The sequence below is a fragment of the Triticum aestivum genome, chromosome 4A (genome assembly GCF_018294505.1).
Source record: "Triticum aestivum cultivar Chinese Spring chromosome 4A, IWGSC CS RefSeq v2.1, whole genome shotgun sequence".
Taxonomy (NCBI): Eukaryota; Viridiplantae; Streptophyta; class Magnoliopsida; order Poales; family Poaceae; genus Triticum; species Triticum aestivum.
Window position 1 is genome coordinate 707,158,690 of NC_057803.1, and position 7,417 is coordinate 707,166,106.

The window sequence follows — 7,417 nt, forward strand, 5'->3', positions numbered from 1 at the left end:
CATCGGGCACATCGTCTGGTTCCTCTTGATCTTCAGCAGCTTCGCCCGTTGCAGCACCATCGTGCACATCGTCTGGTGCATCTTGATGTTCAGTAGCATCACCGTATTCAGGGGGCACATAGTTGTCATCGTACTCTTCTTCCTCGCCGTCTTCCATCATAACCCCTATTTCTCCGTGCCTCGTCCAAACATTATAGTGTGGCATGAAACCCTTGTAAAGCAGGTGGGTGTGAAGGATTTTCCGGTCAGAGTAAGACTTCGTATTCCCACATATAGGGCATGGACAACACATAAAACCATTCTGCTTGTTTGCCTCAGCCACTGCGAGAAAATCATGCACGCCCTTAATGTACTCGGAGGTGTGTCTGTCACCGTACATCCATTGCCGGTTCATCTGCGTGCATTATATATAATTAAGTGTGTCAAAAATCATTACAGAACATCATGAATAGATAATTAAGTGACCAAATTAATAGAAGTTCATCATCACATAAAAACCAAAGTAGATACATAGTTCTCATCTAACAACATAAAGCTCTGCAGAGCATCTAAATTAATTAAACCATACATTGAAACTATGTAAAACATTTCAATGCGAAAACAAATGCGATCATAATCGCAACCAAGGTAACAACTGATCCAACGGCATAATGATACCAAGCCTCGGTATGAATGGCATATTTTCTAATCTTTCTCATCTTCAAGCGCATTGCATTCATCTTGATCTTGTGATCATCGACGACATCCGCAACATGCAACTCCAATATCATCTTCTCCTCCTTAAGTTTTTTTATTTTTTCCTTCAAGAAATTGTTTTCTTCTTCAACTAAATTTAACCTCTCGACAATAGGGTCGGTTGGAATTTCCGGTTCAACAACCTCCTAGATAAATAAAATCTATGTCACGTTGGTCGGCATAATTTTCATAAACAATAAATGAACCAATAGTTATGAAAAGATTATATATGCCACATCCGAATCATAGACAGGACGAGGGCCGACGGGGGCGGATACCAAAACCATCGGCGCACTATATAAGATGCAATAATAAAAGTAAGAAAATAATACAAGTATCTATCTAAACAAACAAGTAATAATATTTTTCCTTTCAGAAAGAAGATAAGAACAAGAGGCTCACCACGGTGGTGCCGGCGATGAGATCGGCGCGGGTGATCGACGGCGGTGAAGACGGGGACGGGGCGTGACGGACCGCTAAACCTAGATAAATATTGAGGAAAATGGAGCTTGGCGGTCGAGCTTGGAGAGGAGAAACCTTAAGTAGTGTGGCTCGGGCATTCCATCGAACACCTTGTGTGCATAGGAGGTGAGCTAGAGCACCACCAAGCCCTCTCCCCCTCGGCCAGAAAAAACAGAGCAGTGTGCTCTGCTCTTGCGCGAGGGGCTATATATAGGCAGCACCATTGGTCCCGGTTGGTGGCATGAACCGGGACTAAAGGTAACCCTTTTGGTCCCGGTTCGTCCCACCAACCGGGACCAAAAGGTCCGGACGAACCGGGACCAATGGCCCACGTGGCCCGGCCGGCCCCCTGGGCTCACGAACCGGGGCAAATAGCTCCATTGGTCCCGGTTCTGGATTGAACCGGGACTAATGGGCTAAACTGGCTTGGACGAAAGCCATGTTTTCTACTAGTGATACCCATGGTAATGGGATTGCTGAGTCCTCGTGGCTCACAGATTACTACAACAACAGTTGCAGGTACAGGTTCACGCGATGTTCATGACGCGAGAGCGATGCTTGCTTGCGTTGAGTTCTTCTTCTGCTTCTTCGATCAGGGGATAGGTTCCAGGTGGGCAGCCTGGGCTAGCAGGGTGGATGTCGTTTGAGTTTCTGTTTGTGTTTCATCCGTAGTCGGATGATGCTCTTATGTATTGTGATGTTGTATTCGTGTGGCATTGTATGCCTCTTGTATGTATCCCCATCTATTATGTAATGTTGATGTAATGATATCCACCTTGCAAAAGCGTTTCAATATGCGGGTCTATCCTTGGTGGGACCTTCGAGTTTCTTTTGGATAGGGTCGCATATTGGGCGTGACAGATTGCCTGAGCGATTGATTTTAGAAGAACCTCCCTACCTGCACAAGCAAGGTTTCATTCTGACCAGCCAAAAATCTTATTGCAAAGACGTTCACTGATATGATTGAATGTACTTCTTGTGATTCTTCCAACAGCCGTGGGCAGGCCCAGGTAGCGTTCGGAGAACGCCTCAACTGAAATCCCAAGAGAATGTTTGAGATTCTCTCTGAGGGGCTGCTCTGCATTACCACTGAAGAAGATGGAGTTGTTGTCGCGGTTCATTGCCTGACCCGAGCAAGTAGCATATGTATGAAGTATCTCATTGAGCCATTCTTCACTTTGGATGTTAGCTTTGAGGAAGATGAGACTGTCATCAGCAAATAACAGATGACTAACCCATGGTGCTTGAAAACTCACACGAATCCCCTGATTGATACGCGCGCCACCAAAGTTATTGAGCATTGAGGTGAGTCCTTGGGCACATATCAGAAAGAGATATGGAGAAACTGGGCAGCCTTGTCGCAACACCCTGGACAGGCTGAAATACGGCAGCAACTCTCCGTTAACCCTGATAGTGAATCGAATCGATGTCACACACTTCATAATTAGGCTAGTGAAACGATCACCGAAGCCCATCTTGGTCAACATAGCTTCGAGATAATGTCATTCCATGTGATCATATGCTTTGAGCATATCAAGTTTGATAGCGCAGCTGTAGTTCTTGCCCTTCTTCCTTCTCCTGATAGCGTGGACACATTCGTAGGCCACTAAAACGTTGTCCGTAATTAAGCGGCCTGGAACAAAAGCGCTTTGCTCTTCCCAATGACATCATGGAGAATGAGACGAGCACGGTTAGCCATTGTCTTGATAGTGATTTTGTACAAGACGGGGCACAAGGCGATTGGCCTATACTGTGAGATTCTTTGTGAATGATGGACTTTAGGAATCAGAGTTATTGCCGTATCGTTCAGTCCCAAAGGGAGCTCCCCTCCATTCAAAAAACTCAGTATAGCCGAAGTTATATCTTTCCCAATGACATCCTAGTGTCATTGGTAGAAACCTGCAGTGAATCCGTCAACGCCGGGCGCTTTGAATGGTGCCATATCGAACAATGCAGGTTTTACCTCGGCCACTGTGTACTCCCTCTCGAGTGTATAGTTCATGTCAGCGGTGACCCGTGGTTGAACACATTGCAGCAGCCTTCCATCGGGCTATACCCTTGTGATTGGTATAGTGCACGGTAGAAGCTAGTAATTTCCTCTTTCACCTCAACTGGATCAGTGCTAGCGTGGCTAGCAGCTAGTTCCAATGAAGTGATACGGTTGGTCATCTTGCGCTGTCTTGCTTGTGCCTAAAAATAACCTGTATTGCGGTCACCAGCATGAAGCCACATCACACGCGACCTCTGTTTGAGCCAAATCTCCTCTTGCCTGAGGGCCTCCCTCAGTTGTGAGGCGACAGCTTTCTCATCGTCGTTAGGACCGCGCCCTACCGCTGCAGTTCGAAGACGCTCAAGTCTTTTCTGAATTTTGCGAACTTAACGTTCCATATACCGAACTCTTTATTTTCCCATGATCCAAGCTCGGTCTGGACCACGGAGAGGGCATCTATAATGCCTTGTAGACCTCTCTGGCCGGATCCCGTTTGCCACATCTTTCGTACTATCTCATCATAATCGGCATGAGATTGCCAAACTTTTTCGTAGCGGAAAGAGTGAGTCGCGTGGGGCCAACTCGTCGCTGACGTAGCTCGACACTCAGCAAGGATGAAGCAGTGATCTGATTCTACACTGCTAATATGTTTGACAGTTGAGAACTCAAACAGCTGAAGGAATTCGACATTGACAAAGACCCTATCTAGTCTTGCTTTCACGTTCATGTTCCCCTGCTGCCTGTTATCCCATGTGTAAGGGACACCGCGCCACCACAAGTCCTGGAGTGCGCAATCAGAAGTCGCCTCAAGGAAAGCATGTATTTGTGCTTCCGGTCTTGCATGTATGCTAAAATGCTCGTCCGCATGTAGGGTTTCGTTGAAATCACCCATGCAAATCCAAGCCCTATGCGTAACAGCAAAAAGAGTACGAAGAAACCGACAACTGTGGTGACGATTCTCCAACCGTGGCTTGCCATAGAAGCCAGTGAAATGCCAACTTTTATTATTTTGCTTGACCTTCACATCAATATGAGACTTGCTGAAATTCTCCAAACTAACACGCAGCTGATTACAAAGTCTTTTAGTAGAGACACACACACGTACTACTCCCTGCGACGTACTGCCAGATCCTGCCAGATCTGCTATTTTCTCTCTACTAGCCGGTAGCATGGCCAGTTGGCCACGAGTAACAACCTCTTTGACACGGCCAAACGATTCAACCGGGGTCACGCTTATCTCCTAATTACTCGGTCCACATCTAAGCCACTATCGACTATACAACACGTCCATGCAACGGAAATACGCGTACCTGCATGCTACTAACCTGATGGACGCAGTGGCTCTTCAACTTCCTCGCTGGGTGCTCGGATCGAGAGGCAACAGTCCTTACGGTTGCCATTTGGCATATTTGGGAAGCTCGGAATGTGGCGAGGAATGAACCGGTAACGCCCCAGCCGAAGCATACCGATGCTAGGGCTAAGGCCTACATTGACCTGATCTTCCACCACTTGTACGATCATGCTCCTGCTCCAAGGCGTGAGACCTCCTCTTCTGGTTGTCTATGGTGGCCTTCTCTGATGCTGATGTTTCGGATGATCTGGGTAAATCTGCTCTGGGTGTGGTGATGCTTGATCATGAGGGGCGTTGTGTGGCGGCGTGTTCTGAGCCTCTTGGGGGCGCCCAGTCTCCTGAATTGGTCGAGGCCATGGCGCTCCAGCGTGCTGTCTCCTTGGCTCGTGAGGAAGGCTTCTCCAATGTCTCCTTCAACACTGATTGCCTCTCGGTGCTGCAGCGTCTTTCGTCTCCCTCTAGAGATCGCTCGGTGGTGGGATCCGTTCTTTCGGAGGTGAAGATCTTGGCAAGCGGCCTCTCTTCTGCTTGCTTTCAGCATGTTCGTCGGCAGTGTAATGTTTTAGCTCATATTCTAGCTAGATCTAGTTTGAACTCTTCTAGTCTTTGTATTTTCCGTTCTGCTTCGGATTGCATCCGAGAGACTCTGTATAAGTTTGTTGCTTAATCAATAAAGGCCGACGTTCTCTCCAAAAAAAAAACCTGATGGACGCCCGTGCATGCTTCCATCCTCTACGACTTCCTCTCAACTAACTAACTTACTGCTAACTTGCATGCACACACGCGGTCTCATATCTACATGAGCAGCAATGCTACACCTACGTAGGGAGATTTACGTATCCTACGTAATTGCTGAGTTGGCAGTTACTGATTGGGCATTAGTTGGGGGCACGAGCCCACCCTGAAAATGGGGGGGGGGGCAGTTTGATTAGCGCTTGAGCAAATTACGTAGGTTACGTAACAGCTGTTAGCATCTATCTATTATACACTTAAAACGATAGAAAACGAACGGTGAAGATTTATCTCTTTAGAGTTATTATTTTTGAATGGCCTAGATTTAAAAGCCCATGTAATAGAATTATTTTTTAACCACCACGTGCTAGAACCAAACCTGCTTAAATAAACCAATCCTCAAGTTTGTCACGTGTATTGTTCACCAAAGGTGTCAACTTGAGTCTGTAAAGGACACGCTAAAAAAGATACAAACAGGCACCAAGCTAGCCCAAGCACGTAGGTTCCCGGAAACTTAAAAGGGGAGCACGTAGGTGTTTAAAAAAGAGGTAATATCACTGGCAGTCACATAACTTGCATTGGATGTGCAGTTTGGTGCTACATCTTTCAAAATACGTTTTTTTGGTCAGTTAACTTGTCAATTGGTGCAGATACGGTCAGTCCAGCTGATTGCACGCGTATCTTATGCTCGCGTGGCATGCCACGCATGCACGGGGCCACTGTTAGTGACGGAAACCGTTTCGGAGCGACCCGCGCGTGGTTGTTTTGTGCAGAACCCCCTCGGAAAATGTTGGTTCGCGTAAAAATGTCCCTGTTGACAGTGGCCCCAACATAATTCTGTAGGTCTCCTCTGTTTGCAGATCCTCCCGATTCCCAAATCCAGGCGGGCGACGGCGGCTGCTGCTGGCTTGGGGGAGGAGGTTGTTGAGGCCGCCGGCGGCTGCTGCTGGCTTGGGGGAGGAGGTTGTTGAGGCCGCCGGCGGCTGCTGCTGGCTTGGGGGAGGAGGTTGTTGAGGCCGCCGGCGGCGAGCTCAGGAAAAGATCACCCGCGGCAGGATTTGATTCTTTCTCCTCTTGGTTTGGCGAGATGGGTTGCTCCGGCGTTGGCAATCGCGATGGAGGGGAGGAATGGAAGGCCACGGCTGTGTGAACCTCCTTGTCCTGTGTGAATCTTGCAACAAACTCGGAGGTAATGCTCCTTGTCCTTGTCCTGTGTGAACCTTGCAAAAAAGATTCATTCGTTATTGACCAAGACTTGCTTTTATGTAGATGAGGTGAGCTCCCGCAGGTTGATTTTGGACTGCGGCAACACAAGCTTGTATGTTTTTTATGTTGTATGAGATGTTGTTTTTCAGTGAATTTATGTGGTTGTTACATGTATAGGACTGCTCACATGTGCAGCGGCTTGATCCAGAATGGAGTTTAATGGAAAGGTCTGTCATTTGTGATCTGTCTAAGGAAGAACAAGGTGCTTGAGAATCAAGTTGAGGAGAAGGAAGCAGAGAAGCAGTCCATGAGGGAGAAGCACAAGGTGGAGAAGAAGCTCCTTGCAAGGATTCATAGGGAACAATTGTTGTGTAGAGATAGGATGCTAGTGTTCACAAATAGCCTTTGTTTTGGCTTGTGTGCCATTCTGTTTGCAGTAGCAAGCAAGAATTAGTAGGGGGAAAATTGTGGCATTTTGTTGATCGTAGGAGCAAGAAGGAATGTGATTTCTCTGTTACTTTGGAATGTGTCACTTGTTGGAAATGATAGAATATAAAATTTGCATCAAAAGAGAGTACTCACCTTCATTCTCGGCAAAGTTTTCTACTAAATATTAGCAATATTTTGTACTGAATTTTGACAAAGTTCTCTACAGATTTTTGACAAAAGTTCTCTACAGAATTTTGACAAAGTACTGTACCAAACAGAACATGTACTGAATGTTGCAAAGTTTTGTACAGAAATATGTCAATGCTATGGACTGAATCATGGCAAAGCCATTAAAAGAATTTCGGCAGAGCTTTGTACAAAATTAAGCATGAAGATTTTACACATACTGACCATCATCATTAACAGGCAGAGAGATTAGTCCAGAAATAGATATAACTTCAAACAGAACATCATCCATAATTAACAGGATTAGGTATTGCTCCAAACTACAA